We start from the raw sequence: 25,745 nt of genomic DNA on the forward strand, positions 1-25,745 counted from the left end.
CCCCCGCCTTCCTGCCTTATCTTCTGGTCTTTCTTCATTTTGGTCTCGGAATAGCAGTACTTCTCAAGTTCCCCTCTCCCTCTCCATCTCAGGGGCAATTTTGGTTGTCACAGTAGTTGTGGGCATACCTGGCATTTAATTGGCTGGTGCCTGTAAAAGAAAAAAATTATTCAATTATACTTGTCAAAGCATGGTAAATAATTTATTCAGGACCATCATGATAGATATAGGAACCACTGCAACAGGATCTTGCATTGGGGAAGATAAATGCAATACAGCATGGGCAAGTGGGAATTTATGGCCAAGGAGTGGGGTAGGGGGTCTGTGGATGGAAAATTACCATGAAGAAACATCAAGGGTAAGGGGTATTCTGGCTAAACCAACCTAACAGGATTGTTACTGAAGATCACAGGCTAGGGCGATCAAACATCACCTGGGAGGTGGTAGAGGATGATCAGATATCAAGGGTGATCAGATATTGAGGGTGAGGTAGGGGACAGTTTTTGCTAAACTGACTTAGCAGGGTTGTTTGCTACAGTTGGATTTTTCAAGAGTGCATAGATGGGCCTATGAGAAGGTTTAGAAGCTCAACTAAAGTTTGGCAAAGTAAAGAATCTTTGTCAGGCCAAAGGAGCTTAGAGGTTTTGCAATCTGTGAAACTCTCCTCTAAAATGAATTGTTTCACATCTCATGCAACTTTTAAATATCCCAGTGGACAGCCATGTATGTACTGCTTATAATTTTCTAAACCTAGAACCTAAGTCTGGTTTTACTTATAAAATATTTTTTGCACAGTTTTAATATACATTGAATTTCTAGGAATTTAACCACTTGGATATATCAAAGGACAATTGTTTTTGTTTTGTTCTGTATTGTATCAAGAGTTGTTCACCATTTCAGAAAAATTATATCATTACTGCAATGCTGCTTGTGGTATTTGAGTTGACAATGCAACACATCCTTATCAATCTACTTTTGTAGCTTTCATGTTCACAGTGATTCTGTGCATAAAGGGAAAAATGACTGTTTTATTATCTTTTGGTGTAGCTATGCTGGGTTATTTGCATAATGAAATGCTAATACATAATTTATGCAAATGCCTACAGAGAGCTATAAAGGACATTTATATATTAAAATATTTTTAATGACAGTATAGTCAGTATGTAATTAGTAACTTTGAATTTCAAGATACTAAAAAAGACATTAGGAAATGTTTGTTTTTATACAGAGAGTATAAGCTCTGGTGGATTTGAGGACTATGTAAGTTAATAAAGGGAAAATAAACAGTTCTTTTTAATAAATTATAAAATTGCAGAGACATAGCTCACTGAATTTCTCTGTGTGAAACTACAGTTATTTCCTTCATCACATTTAGATGAGACTTGCTTTACATTTACACAACTAAAAAATCTACTGCCTTAGTTTTCTCAGAACAAAGGACAGAAATTTTGAGGCTAGAATCACAAAGACAGGACAATTTCTTTAATACTTTAAAACTCATCAATTAAGCATATTAATCTTTTAGAAGTAGTATAATACAGTCCTATTTAAATAACTTGAAATAAGAAGGTTCAATGATAGTAAATGTCAATTTCATTTTGGGTGTTCCTTGTCTCTGAAAATAATTGTGGTTTTCAAAGCTACAGGAGGAAGTTGTTTTTAAAACCATCAATATAAGATGCTTTGGTTTATTAATATGTTCAAAGGACTGATAGAGAGGTTAATTAATAAAAGAAGTGCCATCTGAAGGGTGTTGGTCAGGAATTTTCATTAACAAGTTAAAAAAGAAGTGACAAAGTAATCAATAAGCTAAAGTAGACATGATTGACTAATTACTGTGCTTGTTAGGATAACTGACTAATAGCAAGATGGACTGTCAAAGTTGAGGCATGGTGCCTTGCTAAAATTAATTGGGAAAAATTAATGAGAAATACATTTATTTTAGCTCTTAAGGCAAGAAAGTTAGTGTGTCAACTTCAGAAGTTTGTTCTAAAATAGTTAAACAAATTGAAAATATTAGCACGAAATACAACCTGACTAGCATCTAAATGCTATATTTGGGTTTACACAAAGTGAAAGAAGGAGGGAGAGAAATTAGGTGGCAAATATAATATATAAAGACATCAAGCAAGATATATGTCTAGTTTGTATCAGATAATAACTGTAAAGTTGGAGCTAAGGCAATGGAATGGAAGGACAGTTGAGAAAGAAAATTAATAGAATACCAGTCTCTTATGATGCTAACATCTTTCACTTCTGTATCAAGGCAAATGTAATGTCCTTTAGGAAATTTTCCTTGATTACCTCCTCCTTCTGGAGCTAACTCTCCCTTCTTTGAATTCTCATATTTATTGATGCCTTGCCTTGTATTATAGTTTATTTGATGGGCCACAGAGTTACAGACACTGCCACTGCTCCTAGGTTTTATTCCAAAGGTGGATACAGAATAAGTAAACAAATAAAATAAACCCAAGGCTATGATAAGTGACTGGGGTTAGTGAGAAAAAGTACTAGGAAATACCTCCCTGAGAAAGTGAAGAATTATATCGAGGATGAAAATAAGCCAGAAATGTAAATAGCTGGGAGCAAGTTGTTTCAGGTAGATGGTCAGCAAGTGCAATTGCTATAGGGGAATATGGTTGGATATTTTATGAACAGAAGGTATAACTAGAGTCCATAAATCAGGGGTGGGAGGGATACTGTGAGTCAAGGTGGGAAAAGTAAACAGAAGCCAGCTAATACAGAGCACTGTAGGTTTGGTAAAGAATTTGGATTTTCTTCTATGAGTAATAGGAAGCTTTAAATGATTCTAAGTGGGAGACTAATATGAGCTAAATTGTGTTCTGAAAAATCACTTAAAATTTTGTAGAGAGTGAATTATAAATGTCAGGATAACTGGAATAGGGAAAATAGGGAAACGTTGACATACTAAAGATAAATTTTGGAAGTAGAATCAATGGGCATTCTTGATGATAATTAGGAAAAAGAATGAATAAAAGATGACTTCTAGATTTTGGCTTCAGCTATTGGGTGATGGTACCAATTACTGGGATATGAATGATAGAGAGAAATAGGTTTGAGAGGCAAAATCAAGAGCTCCTTTTTGGGACATATCAAGTTTGAAATGCATATTAAATATCCAAGGAGAAGACAGTGGATATATACCTCTGGAGCTCATGAGAGAGGTCTGGGAGGGGGTGCAAAGTTGGAAATCATTAGTGTATAGATGTATAGCTGGTAAATTGAATAAACTAGTTTGTTTCCTCCTATTGCTATATTTCTCTCTGCTACATCTCCCTTTCTCATTCCTTAATGACACATTGAGTAGGCTCCTACAGTTCTTTAAAGGTTTGCATAGTCCAGTTTAATATTTCAATTTCTTTCCAACATAAATCTCATCTCCCTTTCCTCCAGCATTGACCAGCTGTCTTCTCAAGGGACTTGGAATTAGAAAGGGGTAATATCAACTTTTTCTTTTTTTTTTTGAGTTGGAGTCTCACTCTGTCGCCCAGACTGGAGTGCAGTGGCCGCTCCCGGCCACCGCAGCCTCGACCTGCTGGGCTCTGGCGATCCTTCCGCCTCAGACTTACAGGGACATGCTGCCATGCCTGGCTAACTTTTTGATTTATTGTAGAGACGGGGTCTTGCCAAGTTGCCCGGGCGGGCCTCGAACCTGTGGGCTCAGGCAATCCACTCACCTCAGCCTCCCAAAGGGCGCGAGATTACAGGCTGAACCACCGAGCCCGATGATATCAACTTTTTCATCACTTCTGGTCTGGTGTCTTCAAGAGGCGAGGAAGTAGCTGGACTTGTTCCCCTAACTTTTCAAGTCTACTAACTTTTCTAGTTTTGTGGCTAGGAGAGGGGATAGGAGAGAAGAGCATGCAACTCTTTTCTTAACTGCCTCTTAGTAAACCCTGAGTGGGGTGTCCTCAAATGCTAGATGTTCCTTAGAATGTATGTAGATGGTTTCATTTTTATTCATTTTGGGCCTTAGTTGCCAATTCTGGGCAGCAGGAAAATTTCCACCCAACATCTTATTATGGATCTCATTTGAAGTCATATGACTGCATGAGACATCCCCTAAGGCGACAGTATGGATTTGGCCACATGAAGGTTGCCAATAGACTTAAAAATGACCCTGATGAAGGTAATTGGGACAGAAATTATGTGGAGCAGGTTGTGGAGTAACTGAGAAGTGAAATTGTGAAAAATGGTGGACAATACATTAGGGAAATATTATGATGAAGGCAGCAGAGAACTAGAGCAGCTGGAGGGAGCTGTAGGGTGAAGGTAACGTTTTTGCTTGTTTCATATGTTTTAGGTAGAAGTCCTTTGTGTATTTTTGCACGGATCATTAGAGAAGGGGTGATAATGCAGTAGATAGGGTGATAATGAAGGAGCAGAGTCCTTGAGAAGGTGGGAGAAGAAGGGATCCAGAGCAGAAGAGGAGAGGTTAGTCTTTCCTAAAAGCAAGGGTGGGTCTTGTATTTTAATAGAAGAAAAGATAGAGAAGATGGTGCTCAGTGCTGGGGGTTTTGTAGATTTGATAATGGGAAGATGCAGGACATCCCCCAGGATGGCTTCTGTTTTTCTCAGTGAGGCAGAAAGGTTGGTTAACAGCTAAAAATAGGGTGGGTAGGAAGGGAAAATGAGAAACACCTTTCCATTATAGTTTATAAGACTTTCCAAGCAAGAGAAGATGCACTTAGAGTCATCTAAAACAGCTGACAAGATGCCCGAACCATTTACCATATATCTTTTAAATAAATGATTTTAATGATCACAAATAGGAATTATTCTTAGCTTTAAATCTCATCTTAAAAGGTGTTATAGTTGTTCAGAAAATTACATATTTTTAAAGCCCTAGCTTGAAATTGCCAATATTTTGAGGTTTTATGTATGGAATAAAATGGATACATGGTTCATGCAAAAACTATTTTCATTCTTAAAGGGATTTTAATGACCAGATTTTTCTGTACTCCATTCTGACTAAAGAACTGATTGTATGCTGGTGGGCCTATTTTCCAATAGGGGTTAATGATAGGGATAGAATTATTTTCTTTTTGGAAGCCTCCCTTCTCTGCCTCTAATCTTCTAGCTGGCTCCTAATACAGGGCTCCACATCAAGGGGCTTCTCAGTGTATGCAGTTGAATGATTTTGTATGGGGCAGCCCTGATACTTAGAACCAAAAACATTCTTTTAATTACCTTGGGAGGATTACTACTAAAGGCCCTGATTTATTCTCCCTCTTTTCTCTTTTTTTTCCAGCTCTTCTACTCCTAACATTTGTTTGCTTGCAAGAGCAATGTGAGCCAAAATTTTAAAGTCTGTAAAGTATAAAGAAAGGAAACAAGTAAATAGGAAAGGGGAATAAATACTGAACAAGACTGGGCAAGGTGACAAAAAAGAATTACTGTGAAAATCTGGAAGGAGGCCAGGATACAAAATGCAGGGGTTGTGTAGTTTACAGGAACTATTTAGTGTTCAGTATGCTTCAGCGATCACACAGAGAAAGCCAGATTTCTCTGGTTTTGTTTGCTACCCTATAGTTAGCTATGGAAATTTGACATAGGTAATCTGTGTTTTCTGTCAGCAAACTGACATAAATAAAGACCATGGGGCCACTGCTCAACATATTCAACGTGATTTGAATTGTTAGGAGAGGACCTCTTGTGGCTAAAGTGAAAAATACTTCAGCTAAAACTTATCTTGGAGGCTGCATTTTTATGAGGCAATTTTTTTAAAAGCCAAAAATCTCTATGCAAAGATCCTTAAAATTACATTTCAGGTATTTATAATTTTAGTTGTTTTGATCACACTAAGTACTGTAACAAGGTTTTATCTGTATTGCATCTTTGAGGAGTGCAATGTAATTTAAATTACTTCAGATTTTACCCATTTCATTCACATATCCTCTGAAAAGTAAATAGAAAGTTTTCATCTCCATTTTACAGATGGAAAGGAGTGGTACAGAGCAGGTAAGTAACTTATTGTGGTTTTACAGCAGGATAGGCTAGGCTTATAATAGAATTTGGATATCTTATCTTGGGCCCAATTCAACAGTACTAGTTTGGAAAACATTCATTATTAAAGCTCTAAAACAAAAGCTGCTGTTTTGCAAGTGTCAAGTGATTTCTTTATTCAAGAAAAGATGGATTGAGAGACATAAAACTTACTCTTTGTTTCACTGTGAAAGAGGCTATTCCTAGATTCTCCAGGGAGGGAAAGCTGCTTTAAAAAAAATCTAGGGAGGACAGTATGCTAGCAACTAAGAGTCTTTAGATCAATACATTGTCGGTCACACATACTTTGAAGGTAACTACATTAAAAATACAGTTATTGGAAGGCTTCCCTGGAAATCATATAAAATCTTTTCTTTATATAAAAAGAAGCCTTTTCATAGTTGATTCTCTCTGATAATCCCCAGACCTTGCCTTTCCTCTTGTCTTCCAGATATTTGTGCTAAGAGTGTCTGGAAAGCTAATAAATAAATGCTTTCTTCTTATTTTGAATTCAGCCTTTTGAGAACAGGACTGCCAAAACTCAAATGAGTAGTTCATATTTTAGTTACCAAACTATTGGAAAAAAGAAAAGTTGTAATGTCCAAGGAAATGCCATCCAAGTTCAAATAGGGTGTTATTGAGTTGATGAAGTGATAAAGAATAAGACAAGATATGCAGGATTGTTTCAGCAAATGTTAAGATATTGAAGGACAGAATATCAAAAAAAAAGGAAAGAGACGATTTCTCTTGCCCATACTAGCTCTGGTATGTCTACTTTTCCTCTCTTTTTCTAATAGACTTTGTTTTTAAAACTTTTTTTTAAAAAAAGAAAGAGAAAATGTAAAAAGGGATAGCTATAGAGAGAAAAAAAATGGTAGAGAAAAAACTGTTTTTTTTTTTTTTTTTCCTTGATGCCTTAAATTTAATAATGGTTTTTGGTAAAACTTCAGTTTAAATTCTTTTCTTTATTGATAATTATGTGATTCCTCATAAATACTGGAAGCAGAAAGTGTGACGCTTGGTGTAACAATATGAGACCAGTCAGATTTCAGAACAAAAAACATTATCTTTAAGTGTTACACATGGCCTTGATCTCATCACCTCTATGGTTCTGAAGATATTGAATTTTACATAATTGATCTTTTGATACAAGGATTCCCTGGACTTCTGTTATCTTTACTTTATCATTTTCCACTTTCAATAATTCCATTTTTTGGCTTTAATTAGATATGAGAGGTACTTCTTGTGGAAAAGGACTAGAGAAATGCAAATCTAACTTATTCAGAGCTTCCTAACAGCTATGTTTGTAGGTCTCTAGGCAAAGTATGTGCCTGGCCTTTTTCAACGAAGTATTTTCAGTAACAAGTTGTCAGTGAGGTCAGTGACTAGCGGTTCAGGATTAGATACCACCCACCCTGGCTTGTAACCTCCCCTTTCTTTCTTATCCTGGGTGAACAACGCTCAGCTAAAGTGACTGCCCCACTGTCACTGCCTCTCAATTTGGTACTCTGTAACTCTGTGACTATCAAGAAGTTCTTCCTTCCACCCTCCCAAAGCACTTTTTGGAAAATTCCTACAAGAACCGAAGTTTAAGTACATTTACTTTACAGGAAGCAACAGAAAGGTAAGAGTCAAGTTTGTAAGAGAAGAGCTGAACTTCAGTGCATTCTCATTTCTGCATCAAATTGCTGTGTTTTAGTTATATATCTATCTATATATATATATATATACACACACACACATATATATATGTATCATAGGTTTAAAATGTGGAGTTTCTTTTTGAATTAAGGAAGATCACATTATTCTATAAAATGAGAGTGTTTTGACTATGTTATGATGAGAAATGGAGGCTTCACGCTAATTTTAAAGTTATAAATAACTTTGAAACTATTGCCAGGGGAAGCTAGTAGCCAAGGTTGTGCTTTGCATTCAGAGTTTCTGGCCATAAAAAGCCGATTGGATACTGAGCAGGAAAAGATAAGATATGGCCTGGATGCTTGTACTTTGGCATGGGACCTGGGAAAAGGAAGCAAAGATGGAATATGTTTGAAGGGAATTTACTTTAAACCAAAAGCTTATTCACAGGAAATTTAAGAATTTTCAAGTGAAATAGTGGCAAAGCATTAATTTCTGAATTTACCATTTGTCGTATATATTTGTGCTGTATTATAGTAGACAGTTGAGGAATGTTCTCAGAATTGTTTAACCACTCATTTATAATAAAATGAAAATCACTGTATAGAATGAACATGGGATGTAATAATCATGTAAAGAGGAGGTTGCTATCTATTGGGATCTAAGTGAATGTGAGCAGGTGCTCTCAGTTACACTGAGGACAGAACTGGAAGAAATGAGTTCAAGTTGAAACAAGAAGAAATTGGGGTTAGGCATCAGGAAGTTCATTTACTTTAGAGGTTTTGGGTCACTCATATATGTCACTAAGAAAAACTGTTGCAACATCTCTAGAGATACATGAGATTCAATGATTTGCTTAAAACACACAAGTGGGAAAAAATAAGATTTTAAAATAGCCTTAGTTCTGGTTTTGTTGCTAGTTTATTTAGACAGACTGAAAGATCAACACATTAAGAATAGTTGTGATTTGGAAATGCACATTATTAACAGTCATATTTTATTGGCATATTCAGATGTGCTATTAAAATTTCATTATCCACTATAAAAATTACCACCAAATTTGTTTAATGGGGAGACATAAAGCATGGTCAGTATAGACACAATTATTTCCATTTGATACTTTCTATACATAGTCTGAGTCTTCTTTTTTATTTGCATAAAATGTTGGGATTTTTATAGTAAAACTTTTTTTTTTCATGACAGAAGTGTTTGTTGTAGGAATTTTGAAAGCACAAAAAATATTACCTGTAATCTCATTGATGTGTTTCCTTCTAGTTTTTTTGGTATGACTTTTAAAATAATTGCAATAATAGTATAGATAAAATTTGGTACCTTGCTTTTTCATTTAACTTCATACCAAATGTTTTTCACAGAATATTGTCAATTCTACATTGATGTTATTTTAAATTATTGAGTAACATTCTTCCAAGGGAATGAATATAATTTTATTAATCATTACTGAACATCTAGGTGCTATGGTAACATCTTTGTGTATTTATTTACTTATGTTTATATGTGTTTATTTATATTTAATTTCCTTAATCTCTATTCCTAAGTGCAGAGCTGTTGGATTAGAGAGCATTATGTTTGAAGGTAAAGGTTGTGATATTTAAGAACATGTGTTTTTACTGTTTTTTCTTATAAAGGATTATAAAATTTCTTATCTACCAATTGATATATTTATTGAGTACCCATGATGTGCAAAACATTGTTATCAGGCACATAAATAGCAGAGAACTAAGTGTTTAGAAGGATAGAATCTTCCTACTTTCAAATTTTCAATTTAATAAACTTTCACAGATATCAACAAGGCTACAAGTCACAGCTGGAGATGCTTCAGCTCTGCCTGAAACCAATAGATAGTATTGTTGACCACTTATGTTACTTTGGACCTTAGAATAGAATTTATAAGTAATTTTTGTTAGAAGACCATGTATACATAGTTGTGATTAATGTGAATTTTATGATCCAACTGTGATAAAGAAATAGCAGAAATTGGAAGAATAAATTATTTAGTTATTGTAAAACTTTGGAGAAATTAGAAAGATTCAGAGAAAAATCAGTAGGTAGCAGAGTGGAAATAAAAGGAATAGAGGGCACAAACAAAAGGATAAATTCAGTATTGGGTTTTTCTACATAGGGAAACATGAGAATGAAATAAGGCATGGCTAAGATAGGAGTCAGGAAAGGTAGGTTTAAATTTTGTTGTTGTTGAATCTGGGAAGCTTAGTTGTAGAAACAGCATATTGAGGAAAGAAAGCTAAGGAATTAGTGATAAATAAAAATAAATATTGGAGGTGCTTGCTGGTCCATATAAATCAAAGTGGAGAGATTAGAGATATTAGTATTATTTGGCGGGAGGTGGAGTATAGAGGTATGAATTATTAAAGAATATATTCTCCCTATATTAAAAAAACTTAAAATTGTGGAGTTATTCTTTTCAGTGATATTTGGAGGATGACCATAGCTATAAAGGAGTGGGAGTTCCATTCTTTATTTCCTGTGAGCTTCTGTTTGCATGTTTCTACTTTTTCTTTGGAATAGAAAGGATTAAGATTTAAGAAGAAGCTGGCAACTCAATCTTGCCTGAAGAGAAACTATGTGCTCTGTAATGAAGACTTAAAAATAGTGTTTATTCATGGATCACTGGTTCATGGGAATGCTGGTCCAGAGATTTAAAAAGCGTGATTTTCTGATTCTTGTTTGGATACTGGATTTTAAGTGACATGGTACTGTGGAGTAGAACTCATAAGTTAAGCCAAGTTGCAAATCAAATGGAAAATGACAGATAATTGAGATTGCAGAATTTTTGAAAGTGAACAGGACTGTTAGCCACTGCATCTGATGTTTCACATGCTTAATTACTGTTTTTAACCACTTTATTGCTGCCTGGGACTCTGCCAGTAATCGGTTACCAATGTGATCACTGACTTCCAGCATCTGAGAAGTGACTTTGAGTTCTTATGTGCAAATTGTAAATTAGGTCAAGTTTATTTGGCATGCTCCTCACCTCTTTTTGTTGCCTTTCATTATCCTAACTAGTATGCATTTTTGCTTCATATCCATCCTGTCAATGGGGAAATTGATTTGATGGAGAAGATAATGTTTAGTGCAAAGAAAGACTCTCAAATACTGGTACTTGAACACTTGAGGACCCTACTTTAAATTAATGCTGTTGAAAGTGTGATCTGCAGTTCTCAATTTGTGATTGGTGCATGCAAGGAGATAAGGAGAATATGCCTAAATATAAATTAGCTACCACTGCAAACACTTTGTAGCAAGACTTTCTAGATGAAGGAAGCACTCACTGAATTACTGGTGCAAGCTCCTTAGTTGCTTAAAATACACTGTGTAAGCATTTATCTCCTCTTAACCTGTATACATGAGGGCAGAGAATTCATCTGGAGGTGTACAATTACCTAGATAATAAATGAATTACCAAGTCTCAGTTGATGAGACCTCTGGAGGTGGTCTCATCAATGCAAAGAGGACCAGAGTTAGCTTGTTGAGGAGCTCACAGGATGACTGAGAGGCATGATTGTCAAAGGGCTACATTGGACCTTCTCTACTGTTAGCTTGAGAATTCATTCATTCATTCTGGATGACTTATGTGCCGGACATAGTTATTAGTGCTAGGGATACCCATGAGCCAAATAAAGACCCTGCCCTCAAGATTTTTCCTTTATGGATTGGCAGTAGTAGGAAACTGCCAGGGGAGGAGGGAGGGTGGGATTGGCAGTCGAGGGAAACTGCCAGGGGAAGGGGCACACCTCATCAGCAGGAGTACCTGCATAATGAACATTTGTATACCTACAAATGTACCCCACATCTTAAAAAAAAAAGTTAAAAAAAATTTTTCCTTTCTAGTGTGTGTATTGTGGGGGTTTGGGGGAATTGAATGGGGAGTAATAAATAAGACCGACTTCTCTGAGATTCTCCAGAGAGGTACCAGAATCTGTCTTACTCCAGGGTTGGAGATCATAGGTCACGTTTCCATGGGTATTTGCAGGATTACTCTGCTTTTTCTGTTAGACTCTACAGCTCCTATTTTCCCAGAATAGGATAACAAAAGAATCCTAGTTTTAAGAATCTAATAAACTGTGATAGACGCTGCTGGTTGCCTATGCAATACTCATGCATTCTGCCCTTCTTGCTAATTGACAGAACCTCAATTTAGGTCAAGGAAAAAAAAAGCATACTGTTATACATATAGATCTGAATCTTGGGTCGCTCTCACCTTCAGGACAGTTATGTTTGGTTAAGAGAGATGCTTAGCAACTTATAGAGACCTACTCTCATTCTTTGCAACAGCTTTGTTGTGTTTTACAATATGAATGTAGCAGAATTTAGTTAGCAAATTCTGTATTGATGGATATGTTTGTAATTTTCAGTGTTTTTTGTTTCATTGCTCTGCTGCAATGAATATCCTTGTTCGGATATCCTAATGTACTTTTTTTTTTTTTTGAGTTGGAGTCTCACTCTGTCGCCCAGACTGGAGTGCAGTAGTCGCTCCCGGCCACCGCAGCCTCGCCTGCTGGGCTCCGGCGATCCTTGCGCCTCAGCCTTCCAAGTAACTGGAATTACAGGCATGCGCTACCACGCCCGGCTGATTTTTTGATTTATTGTAGAGATGAGGTCTTGCTGCCCAGGCGGGTCTCGAACGTGTGGGCTCAGGCAATCCACTCACCTCAGCCTCCCAAAGGCACGGGATTGCAGGCTGAGTCACTGAGCCCAGCTCTAATGTACTTTTTTGAGTATATCTTTAAGATAAATTCATGGAAGTAGAATTGCTGTATCAACTGGAATGTTAATTTTAAAATTTTGTAAGCATTACCTTTAATTGGAAATATTATTCAACTGCTTAAAGAGTATGCATAATTTATTATTTGAGAGATATTGCCATATTTATCCCAAATAAGTTAACATTTGTTTATACTTCCACTAACAGTGTAGGCTGAGAGATTATGTTCCTGACCCTTATCAGCACTGATGATACCATGTCAAAAATGTTCAGTTTTGACTGTTTGATAGGTGAAGATAATATCTTATTGCTTTTGATTTGCATTTAATTAATTATGAGTGTGAGTGAATAATTTCTAAGTATTTATTGGTCTGTTATACTTTTTTTTACATAAATTGCCTTTACAAATCTTTTATTCAATTTTTTATTTTAAGTTGTTCTTTTTATACCACCATAGTAAATTAAGCCAATTAATTTTGTCTGTTTAATGTGTCACAAGTATTTACTTCCAATTTGTTGCTTATTTTTTGACTTTTATATTTTATTTTTATACAGAAAACAAATATTTTTGTAGTCAAAATTGTATCTCTTCCTTTTCAGCTTCTGGGTTTTGCATTTTGCTTAGAAAGAACTTTTCATTTAATTATTACAAATTTATTACACATACATTTATATATCTACACTTCAGAACTTTAAAATCTTTGCTCTACATCTGGAATTGAATTTAGGCAAAGAAGACAGACCAGGAATCAGCTTTATTTTTATTTTTTCACCTAAATGTTTCTTCAGTTGATCCATTATGATTTATTTAAGCATCATCCTTTTTCCTGTTAATTTAATGCCAACTTTATCGTAAGCTAAATTTATATTAGAGTCTGTTTCTCAACTCTCTTTCCTGTTTTGTTAATATTGTTTCTAATTATTTTACAATCCCTACTTTTAAAATAACTTCACTTTATAATATGTTTTAATAACTGGAAGGATTAATCCCTCTCCTTATTTTTTCTTTATTATTTTCTGCCCTTTCAAGATTTTCCCAGATGTAATCACATAATATCTATTTCCAGGTGAATTTTTTACATTTTAGTTCTCATATAGTCTGTGAACATTTTAATTTAGGGATAATTCACATCTTTGTAATGTTCAATATGCCTATATATCATCTTTTGGTTTACTTCTTTATATGATGCTCAGTAGAATTTTTTACTTCTTTTTATGACCCTCAGTAGAATTTTAAAGTCGTCTTAATGTCAATATTTTATAAATTTTGATTGGTATTATAAATAGCCTCTTTCTTTCCATCATATTTTAAAATTAGTTATTATGTGCTAGAAGAAAAGTCATTGACTTGGGTCCACATTTGTATTTTTTAAGAAGTCCTTCTGGTTTATACACAGCTAATGTTCAGTTGGGCTTTTTGAACCCAGATCTTTTTTTTTTTTTTTTTTTGAGTTGGAGTCTCACTCTGTCGCCCAGACTGGAGTGCAGTGGCCGCTCCCGGCCACCGCAGCCTCGGCCTCCTGGACTCCGGCGATCCTTCAACCTCAGCCTTCCAAATAGCTGGAACTACAGGCGCGCACTACCACGCCGGCTGATTTTTTGATTTATTGTAGAGATGAGGTCTCACCGTGTTGCCCAGGCGGGTCTCGAACCCTCGGGCTCAGGCAATCCACTCACTTCAGCCTCCCAAAGTGCGGGATTACAGGCTGAGTCACCGAGCCCGGCTCATGTGCCTCTTAAGTGGAGAATGATGCTAGTTCTGTCTTTTAGAATGTTTCTTTGATCTTCAGAGACTATAAAGATGGAAAGTCCTTGAGAAGTTCTGTTTCTTCAGTTGTTTTTTTTTGTTGTTTTTGTTTTTTTTGAGTCGGAGTCTCACTCTGTCGCCCAGACTGGAGTGCAGTGGCCGCTCCCAGCCACCGCAGCCTCGACCTGCTGGGCTCCGCGATCCTTCCGCCTCAGCCTTCCCAGTAGCCGGAATTACAGGCACGCGCTACCATGCCCGGCTGATTTTTTGATTTATTGTAGAGATGAGGTCTCACCAAGTTGCCCAGGCGGGTCTGAACCCACTCACCTCAGCCTCCCAAAGGTGCGGGATTAGAGGCTGAGCCACCGAGCCGGATTTGCTTCTTTAATCATGTGTTTCTTCCTAGAAGTGTACCACTATACTTTCTGCCTGTCTTTGAAAAAAAAAATCATTTAAAAATTAACTTTTTTTTTTTTTGAGTTGGAGTCTCACTCCGTCGCCCAGGCTGGAGTGCAGTGGCTGGTTCATGGCCACCCCGGTGGCGACCTGCTGGGCTCTGGCGATCCTTGCGCCTTAGCCTTCCAAGTAGCTGGAACTACAGGCCTGCGCTACCACACCTGGCTAATTTTTTGATTTATTGTAGAGATACAGGCTCCCCAAGTTGCCCAGGTTGGTCTCGAACCCGTGGGCTCAGGCAATCCTCTCACCTCGGCCTCCCAAAGTGCTGAAATTACAGGCTTGAGCCACTGTGCCCGGCCAAAAATTAAATTTTTTAAACTTAAAAACTTATATATGTACATTTATTTTAATTTATTTATTTTTAACAAAGGGCACTTTAGCTGGGGTTTTTGGTGACAAACAAGATTACTCCAGCTGCTTGAAGCCACAAGAGTTTCATTAAAGGACATTAGGTCGCTCATAGATTCTCCAGGAGAGCCAGCCAAACAGCCAAACACAATGTAGCTAGCAAAAAGATCCAAACATTATGAGGAACAGTGATGTAGAGGTTCCACCATTCTGGGCTCCTGGGCTGGACACTGGAAGCTCCATCACGACTTTCTTAGAAGTATCTGATGCCTATGTTCTAAAATCTCACCAAGTTATGTTTGCTTGGTGAAATCTGGGTTCCATTTCATCAAGAGAATCTAGGAAGAGCAGGCTTTTTTTTTTTTGAGTTGGAGTCTCACTCTGTCACCCAGACTGGAGTGCAGTGGCTGCTCCCGGCCACCGCAGCCTCGCCTGCTGGTCTCCGGCGATCCTTCCGCCTCAGCCTTCCAAGTAGTCGGAATTACAGGCATGTGTTACCACACCCGGCTGATTTTTTGATTTATTGTAGAGATGAGGTCTCGCTGCCCAGGCGGGTCTCGAACCCCGGGGCTCAGACAATCCACTCACCTCAGCCTCCTAAAGGCGCGGGATTACAGGCTGAGACACTGAGCCATGCTGAAGAGCAGGCTTTTATACAATTTTCATTGTATATGCTTTGTGGCAGATTCTATAGGTTTGTTAACACCCCTCTTAGACCTGGCCCAGCTTTACTTCTGTACTCTTCAGCCTCTGTAGTAGAGGAATAAAGCTGAACCAGGACTGGAAGAGGTATGTTGGTGAACCTCTAGTACTGTACTTGCCACAAAAGGCTTATAATAATATACCCTCCCTTTAAAAAATATATAATGAAAATAAATCTCACTCTTGCCCTTATCCCAGCCCCTCAGTTCCCTGGTCTTCCCATAAAACCACAGTTACAAATTTCTTGTGCAAATTAGAAAAAAAAAATATGTTAATGTTGTATTCTGTATAAGTACATATAATTTCTTCCACTTTTTTTTATACCTGTCATTTGATTTAATTCAACCAATTTATTGCTCCATGATATTTGAATTATTTTAATGTTGTTTTTATCTGTTAGTGAAGACTCTAGTAAGGCCATACACACTGTGAAAATATGAAATGCTTTTGTCCTCCCTCTCATCTCCACTGGCGGTTTTCCTCTACTTGGTTTCTGCCTGGGACCCCCAAGACCTTCTCTAGACCCAGCACTAAAAGGTGAACACTTGGCACAGGAGGGAGCTTCCAAGACCCAGCTCCAGTACAAACTCTTATTGGCTGGGGCATGATCCATGCTGGTTGTTAAATATTTTTAATATCTCCCCTACTGTTAAGCCAATGACATCCAATTAGATTCTGTATATTTCCCAAGGCTTTTCCTGACCCTCTAGTCATAGTTAAAGTCACACCAGTGAAGGAATATATGACAATTTATTTAACTAGTCGTTTATTGATGCACATTTAGGTCGTTTCTAGCTTTTTGTTACCACAAACAATTCTGCAATTTGTGACATGCATCTTTGTATATATGTTAAACTTCCTGGAAATGCCATTGCTTAGTCCAATAATTTGTGCCTATAAAATTTTGTGGATACTGCCAGGATACCTTCCAAAGAGATTTTGCCAATATTCACTTAAACCAACGGTGTATAGGACAGCTTACATTTCTTTACTTGTCAAAGAGAATTTCACAAAATATTTAAAAATTTTTTTAGTGGAACCAATGTTCTCTTTTATAATATTGAAAAAAAAAAAAGGAAAAGAAGACAATTCAGTTAGTTTAGTGTGAGTGGCTATTAATGAACGTATACCGAGGTAGCATGAGATCATTTTCTCTTTTTTCTAATTAATAATATTTTGGTTCTTTGCTAGGGATGATGATAAAATTTAGTTTGAATTTTTGGTATGTACTTCTCTGATATATGGGACATTTGTCAATTCCCAATATTCTATTATCCCTTTCATTTTCCATTATGCAGATGATAGTGAAAATCTATGATGATATATACATGTTTTTCAGAGCAGAGCAGTGTAATATAGTGGTTCTCAACACAAGATGTTTTTGCTTCCCAGGAGACATTTGGTAAAGTCTGGAGACATTTATGGTTATCATAACTGAGAGGCAGGTGCTTCTGGCATCTAGTAGGTAGAGGCAAGATTTGCTTCTGAACATTCTACAACACACAGGACAGTTACTCACAGTAAAGAATTATCCAGTCCCAAATGTCGATAGTGCTGAAGATAAGGAACTCTGCTTTAATAGAATACACCCAGAAATGGACATTTATCTAAATAGTTAAGCATTCCCTTCTTATTTTTTCTCCTATCTCATCTATCAATTTCCTCTCAAGATTGCTGGCACAATGTTTTCATTTTAAAGAACATTCTCGTTGGTAGACAAGATGAAAGCAAAGTAAAAATATTGTCATTTTACTTTCTGTCTGTTATTTGTTAACATAAAATCTGCTTAGGGATGGAGGGGGAGACTTGTACCTTTTATGTCCTTCCACTCTCAAATATAACCTTCAAGTTTTTGCGTTTGAGTGTTTTTCACAAGTCTGCTTATTCTAGGTTTAGTCTACTCTTCTACTAGGCCAATGCTACAATGATGTGTTCATCCTAATCTTTACCCTCTTACCTCTTTTGTATATTCTTTAAAACTCTCAGCTCTTTAGAAAACTCCTTGTATGCCTCATTGAGTATATGTTCTCTCTCATGTTTTCCTCATTTGTGATTGTAGTAATGGGTTTTATTTTTTGATCTATCTTTAATTTAAAGTCTGTGGCTCTGGGACAATCTTATATTTTCTCTGAACTACTAAGCAGTCTAAGATACTTGTCTTACTTTACTTTGTGTTTTCTTTCTTGGCTGTAATGAACTCTAAGGTGAAATATTCAATTTTCCCCAAGGTTCCTGTCACTTCTACTTCACTAACATATTCCTCTTTGTTGGTAGGAATTAAATCCAGAGTAGTAGTTCTATCCTTTGCTTCTTTTGCTCTCTGAATGTTAAAGTTGTTAGCAGAGAGGCAGAAGATAAAGTGAGAAATGATTCAGATTTAATTACTTTATTGCCTTTTTGGTTTTGCCAGATTCTTGGATGTTTAAATCTTTGCCTCATCTCTTTTTATTTTGTCCTCTCACTTCACTCAACTTTCTTTTCTTTTATTTACATTTTCTCTCACTTCTTTCATGGAATTTACATTTTTGGGTATTTCACTGAGGACACAGAGTAGATATGTTCTAAATTTTTTGTAATTTTGGAGATAATTTCCACTTGTGTTTTTAAGATGTTTTCATTTTTTATATTATACAGTCTTAAAATTTTGGATTTTTATATTTACTTCTTTTTGAAAGACAGTAAATATATATTTAGTTCTGGTGTTTGTCATAAATGAGGTATGTGTATCTCTTTTGAGTTCCATCACTATCAACTTTGGTACTATAGAATTTCTCTGTTATATCTTTTTTTATTATTATACAGATATGGGGTACAATTCAGGGTTAAGTACACAAATATTGATTATGCAGGTACCCTTGTTGATGAGGTATGCCCCTCCCTCCTCTAGGAGTTTCCCTCAACTGCCAATCCCCCCACCCCCCGGTTATATCTTAAAGTGAAGAGCAAGTATCTCGTTAAATCTCTGGGCTACGTGCTACATGAGGTACATATCAATTGGGACAACTTTTCTCCTATTCCTATTATTTGGCCCCCTACTTGAAGGTGAATTTAACCCTAGATAATTCGAAGTAATCCAGATTCTGTTTTCTAAAAGAGATGCTGAATATCTCCAGGGTACCTTTCTGTCTGTGTTTTCCTTGTGTCTACCCCTACTGTTGGGACTTTCTCATTCCAGGAAACAATATCATTCTTTTCTTGTCCCCTTTCATCCTTGTTGTATTTCTGGGAACTAAGATCTTCTGGCTGAGTGTAGTTAGAAATGTGTTACTGAGAAGTGGCCAGGAAATATCTCTGGCTATCTAAAAAGCAGCTCCTTTACAGTAAGGGAGTGTGAACTGACTTTTTAGTTGACTGTACCAGACCCAAGTCTCTGATAGGATGTAGGATACACAAGTGGGATGTGAGGATCTGGCTCTGTGTCTGCTATAAATTTAGACACAAGTGAGTTTCAGCTCCCTTTCTCTCCACTTTGTGTCATTCATGAAGCAGATAAGTTAGAGTGACCAGATTTAGCAAATAAAAATATGGGACACACAGTCAGATTTGAATTTTAAGTAAGCAACAAATATATACATATATGGCGGTGCCAAAAAATGTATATACAATTTAAGAGATATTATCTATGTGTTACTTTTTGAAGTTGAATTAAATTGTGGTAGCAATGTAGTATGAAGTTCATGCAACCGTGCTTCCACCATTTTCTTTGTCCTCTCTGTCACAGGATGACACTAGCATTCATTTGATTAATGCCATCTCCTGAGCGAATGTCATACTTAAATTGTGTATACATTTTTTTGGCACCCCGTGTGCGTGTGTGTGTGTGTGTGTGTGTGTGTGTGTGTGTGTGTTTCTAAATATGTCCCAAGTACATACTTATGACAGTAAATTATTCACTATTCATCTGAAATTCAAAGTAGGCATTTTGTATTTATCTGTGAACCATAAGGTAAGAGAAAATTTCCCCCAGTGTGTGGACATCATTAATGAGATCCTTATCCTTTTGTGCCTCAGATATTGGTGTAACAGCATCTTTTTCTGATTTGACAAAGGTTGTCCTTCCTAGTCTTCTTTCAGCTGCATGGCTGGTCAACACCAGGAGGACTGTAAGGTATTTTTTTCTTTTTCAGAGAGAAAAAGAATGAACAGTCCCACTCACTCCTTCCTTTTACAATGAAAGGTTGTCTTGTTTTTCCCCCATCAAATTAATCATGATTAAAATTTACCAGTGAGAAAGAACCCAAAATTCCTTAAACTAGAATCTCCCTTGTGGTCTGCATTACCCCATGAAGAGTTGTTTCTGGCACATGTCTAAGTGAGTTGGAAGGCCCTTCTGGCCCAGCCACTATGCTTGGTAAACTAAAGCACTGAAGGTATGGGTGCTTTGCCATTCATCTGGGAGAGCAGACTGCCTCTGTCTTGAAGAATCACTGTGGCCTCTGGCAGGATCCACAACAGCAACAGCAGGAACACACCAAGAGAAAAGGTCTCACTGGACTGTAGGGGATTAGTTTTCATCAGTAAACTGTGTGCCAGGAGCAGAACACCAGCATCTTTCAGTAGAGCCCATTTGAATGCTTGTCCATTTTTCTGGTTTTCTTTCTCTGAGGCATGTGGATTGAGAGGAACTCAGAGTTTTTGTTTGTTTGTTTGTTTGTTTGTTAAACAATTTTAGGGACAACAGAGGTACTGGATTCCCTGCCAGTCTTGACAGTTTGGAAGTGGTTCTAACTTGAAAAATTAATAGGTGTGATCTCATTTTTACTCCAAATGACTGAAGTAGACCCTACTATTATCACATATAGACATATATTTTACACATATGACACTATAATATATGTAATATATATTGTTTTATAATTGTTAGGTTCTGTGATAGTCTCTTTTGTCTTTTTCTGATGGCATGACCTCAGAAGACTGTATATATTTTCCTGTGATCTTGTGCTTTGCCATTTTTAATATACTTGTGTTGCTTAAACATAATAAAAATCTATTTTTGAACGAATACCAAGTTTGCAATTCTTTATGATTCCTGCATCTTTTTCTTTGCCAGCCTGTGTCATTAGTATGTTGTAAAGACTCAACTAAAAAATTCATCTATAATAAGTAGTTATTCTTGGAATGATTATGTCAAACTTTGATCACTTGTTTAACTTTGGTGCATTGGCCTTTAGTTTATATGAGGTGAGACTGCTACAAAACCCAGAATTTATTTATAAAAAATTATGTATTTATTTGTACATGCTTAAACTTCAGTCACCTTCAAAGTACTCTCTGTTTGATGCAGTACACCTATCGAGACACTCTCTCCACTGTTCAAAACAGTTTCTAAACTTGTCAATTTTGGTGACTTTTAGTACTTCTGTCATTTTTAATTTTATTTCTTCCACATTGGCAAAACGTTTCCCTTTGAGGGCTTTTTTCATCTGAGGAAGCAAACAAACAAAAAAAGACACTCAGGGCGAGAACAGGTGAATAGGGAGGGTGGATAACGGGGATCATGCCATTTCTGGTCAAAAACTGCTGACCAGTCAGCATGGTGTAGGCAGGTACACTCATACTCATCATGAAATACCTCTCATTCCCATCACGAAATGGGCAAATGTGTTGAAAGAATCTCCTCCCCGCCAAAAAAATCCACTGAAGCTGAACTCAGCCTCTCACAACAATGCTAGCTGGTACACTGATGCCAATGGGTTCCTAGAACACTTACCTAGAAGAAAAACCTGTACTACAAGGGGCCTGCGCCCCAAATAATTCATTATTCTGGGTCCCCCCTCATATAATATAATCTTACATTTATGTTTATGTTAGTTTAGAATACACTGGTTGTAGACGTTAGTATAGTGGAAAGAGATATATACATGTGTGTGTGTTGAGTCCCATAAATTGCATTCTGGGGAGAAATATATAGAATATATTTATGATATTAGGGGATAATATCGTAAGTTAGGGACTAATTTCCTAAATAAATTCCAAAAGCATAGCCATAAAATAGAAAACTGAAATTATTGCATGAATATAAAATTAATTTAAAAACTTTCTTTGTGAAAAATTACCATAAAAGATAAACAAAAGCTACCAGTTGAGAATATACTCATATTTACAACTCATCCATATAAGGTGGGTTGATTCTTGTTCCCCAATCTTCTTTCTTCTTCCCAGTATCCATCCCCTTTGCTGTGTGATTTTGCTATTCCTCCTACTAGAGGTAGAGGGTATTTCCCTGTACCATTAAAGTCACACTTGGCTATTTGACTTGCTTTTCCCATTGGAATGTAAGCAGAAGAGGCAGAGTACCAGTTTGGAGCCTTGATCTTAAGAGGTATTGTATGTTTCTACTTGTCCCTATTTTATTTCTGTTCCTGAGAAGAACATGCTCCATGTAGCCTACTTGTCCAATAAGGGTGAGAAAAATGTGGGACTGAACTGGATCCCAAAACTACAGCTTGGAACAAGTGCAGCCAGCTCCATTCTGAATGAGGCAATCCTTGGTCAATCTGAAATTCACAAGAAAGAATGCATGCTTTCTTATGCCACTGAGTTGTCGGGTAGTTTGTTATGTAGTATTATTTTGGGAACAGCTGATTGATAGATCATTTAGCAAAAATCATTTAGTATAATATTTTCTTAAAGGCTGAAAAATTAAAAAGGAAAGGATAAACAACCAAATAGGGAATAATCCAATAGGATTGATGATATATTAATAGGTATTCACACACACAAAAAGTTTAAAATTAAACGAATGCTGGTGTGACTGAAGTGAAAAGAGGATGCTGCTACACTGTTGGTGGGAATGTAAACTAGTTCAACCTCTATGGAAAATAGTTTGGCAATTTCTCGAAGAATTAAAAATTGGGCTTCCATATGATCCAGCAATCCCTCTCCTGGGAATATACCCAGAAGAACATACAAAGACACCGGCACACGCATGTTTATTACCACACTATTTACGATAGCAAAAACATGGTACCAACACAGATGCCCATCGAAAGTGCACTGGATAAAGAAAATGTGGTACATATACGTGATAGAATATTATGCAGCCATAAAGAAGAACAAAATCATGGCCTTTGCAGCAAAGTTACAGTTGGAGACCATCATACTAAGTGAACTGTCACAGAAGCAAAGAGCTGAATATTGCATGTTCTCACTCATAAGTGGGCCCTGAGTACTAGTCACATTAACACAAAGGTGGGATCAGCAGCTGCAGGGCATGTGTAGGAGAGGGAAGAAGCGAGAAGGGAGGGGGCATACAAAGGGAGGGGGTACCTGGTCCACTATTAGGGGGAGAGAGAGCAGCTTAAAGCTCAAACTTTACCTGTATGCAGCCTATTTATGCTGCAAACCCTCACTGTACCCCACAATTCTAAAATAAAATTATAATAAAAAGAAGAGAAAAAAGGAAATGATCAGTTACACTGATAATCAGAAGTGCAAATTAAAATAATGAAATTCACTTCACATGTTCCATGTTTGCAGAAGTCAAAATATTATGTAATATCTTGTGTTGGTGAGGAGGTAGGGACATGCAAATTTGAGTGATCTGCTGGTGGTGTTTTTTTTGGGAGACCAATTTGGCAATATTTACTGAAATTAAATGCTCATATACATTCTGATCCAGAAATTCTACTTCTGAATTATATTAGTTTGCTAGGGCTGCCAAAACAGAATACCACAGACTGGGAGGTTTAAACAACATAAATTTATTTTTTCACAGTTTTGGGGCTAGAAATCCAAGATCAAAGGGTCAGCAGGTTTGCTGTCTTCTGAGGTCTCTCTCTTTGGACCGCACATGGCTACCTTCCTCACATAGTCATCTCTTTGTGTGTGCATTCCTGATGTCTTCTGTATATCCTGATTTCCTCTTCTTGTAAAGATACTAATCGGATTGAATGAGGGCTCACCCTAACAGACTCATTTGAACCTAATCACTCTGTGTGTGTGTGTGTGTGTGTGTGTGTGTGTGTGTGTGTGTGTGTATCAGGGTCTCACTCTGTTACCCAGTGGACCAGTGGAATGCAGTGGTACAATCATAGCTCACTGAAGCCTCCACCTTAACCCTCCGGGCTCAGGTGATACCTTCCACTTAGCCTCCCAAGTAGCTGGGATCACAGGCATGCACCACCACACTTGACTGATTTTTTTTTGTGGAGGTAAGTTCTTGCCATGTTGTCCAAGCTGGTCTCAAACTCCTGGGGACAAGTAATCCTCTCACCTTGGCCTCCCAAAGTGCTGGGATTACAGGTGTGAGCCACTGCATCCAGCCCCCACTTCTTTAAAGAGCCTATCTCCAAATACAGTCATATTCTGAGGTTTAGGGGGTTAGGACTTCAGCCTATGAATTTTGAGGAGACATTATTAAACCCCTAACAGAATATATACAGCAGAGGGATTTTTGCAGAATTACACAAAAAGACATGTATAAGAATGTTTATTATAGCACTGTTTTCCATAGCAAAGAGTTGGATACTACCTAAATGTACTTGAATAGTAGTAATATGAACAAATGAAATACATTACTAATGTATCTGATAGAATGCTACATGATAGAAAATAAAGGAGCAAACTAAATTCATTTTATTAGTCGGGAACTCAATTTTCTCAAATAACAAAAAGACTGCAGGTAAGAAGTTCAGAACTGATGACATCAGGAGAAGGAAGGTAAACTGGCGCCCTTCGTATAGGGAAAGTAACAACTTTACCCTCAGTAGGCATCTGCTGACATCTCATTGCCAGAATTCTTTCACAAGTCATTCTGAGTTGCAAAGAAGGCTGGGAAATTCAGTGTCCTGATTTCATAACAGAGAAAGACAAAGAAGAGCAAGGCTGGGACTATGTGCTAAATGAGTAAACTTGCAGTATTTACCATGTCTATATAGTTCAACACGAATAGACCACAAAAACACAATGTTGAGGGGGAGGAGTGAGAGAGAGAAGTAGAAAGAAATGGGAAGTACAATGCTGTCTGTGTAAATGGAAGATCCATATACACATAAAGCTATATATTATTGTAGAGATATACATTGTATGTAAATGAAAGTTAAAGAAATTTGATTGGAAAGGAACTCACTAGCTACCGTAAGAAGGAGGAAAGGAATGGACCTGAGGATGGAGGATGTAGACTATGACAATAAAGAATAAAACAGGCTTTTTATGGACCAGTTCTACCAGTGTGCTTTGAACTGGGGAATATGATTGATTGTGTCAGTCTAATTATGTGCACCCAAGACCCAAGAGAAAAAAAGTGGGTTAGCTTGGGATATGCGAATGAATTTCTCAGGCTGTTTGGAAACACACTTGAAGTCAAATAACTGTGATTCATTGCCTTTGTAACTGAATTTAATTATTTTACCTTTTTCGGTCATGAACTTCATTCTTTTGAATATGCTTGAAGGCCTGATAAGAATGATGTTAATAGTTTTAATTTAGTGATTATGGCAGTTATTTTTTGAACAACTTTGGGATATTATAATTTTTGCAAAGTTGATTTTTTTCATATATTTATTTTGCTCTATTATGCAACATCAGTAGACCTGACAAAGAGGAAAACAAGTAAAATAAACATGGCTACTTGGTAGTGAAATCTATCACACTCTAGTTTTCTGTTATTATCTTTGGAAACAGAGCGTGTGGGAGAAAAGGATTTCCTTCCTCTCTTTCTAATATAGCCTCAGTGACTGAGTGGCTTTCTGCTCTGGAATGAAGCAGGTTGGCACAACTCCATAAGTCCTATGTGGGAACAAGACTCAGAGGTTTCTATTTTTTCTTACTGTCATTCTTTTGCTTTTAGTTCAGTATTCTATCCTTTAACCATCCCATACCCAGTCTTCTAAAAAGGACACAATTTGTCCGTATGTGTTAGTGTGCCTTTCATGTTCTCTATTAAGCATTTTTTACAACTTTGAAAAAACCTCTAAAGCTCTTCTATTTTAGGACCATGTTTTTTTTGTTATTCAATTATAAATTATTATCATGGGTGGAGTAGATGACTTCTCTTGGTGAAATGGATTCAATTTGCTAAATAAAAATGTGTGAACAAAGTGACTCCTTATCTATTTTAAAAGTAGATGGGCGGTCTATTTGGTATCTCTCACAACAGCCTTC

The sequence above is a fragment of the Carlito syrichta genome, unplaced genomic scaffold, assembly GCF_000164805.1.
Source record: "Carlito syrichta isolate Samal-C Ts95f unplaced genomic scaffold, Tarsius_syrichta-2.0.1 Scaffold305686, whole genome shotgun sequence".
NCBI classification, from domain to species: Eukaryota; Metazoa; Chordata; class Mammalia; order Primates; family Tarsiidae; genus Carlito; species Carlito syrichta.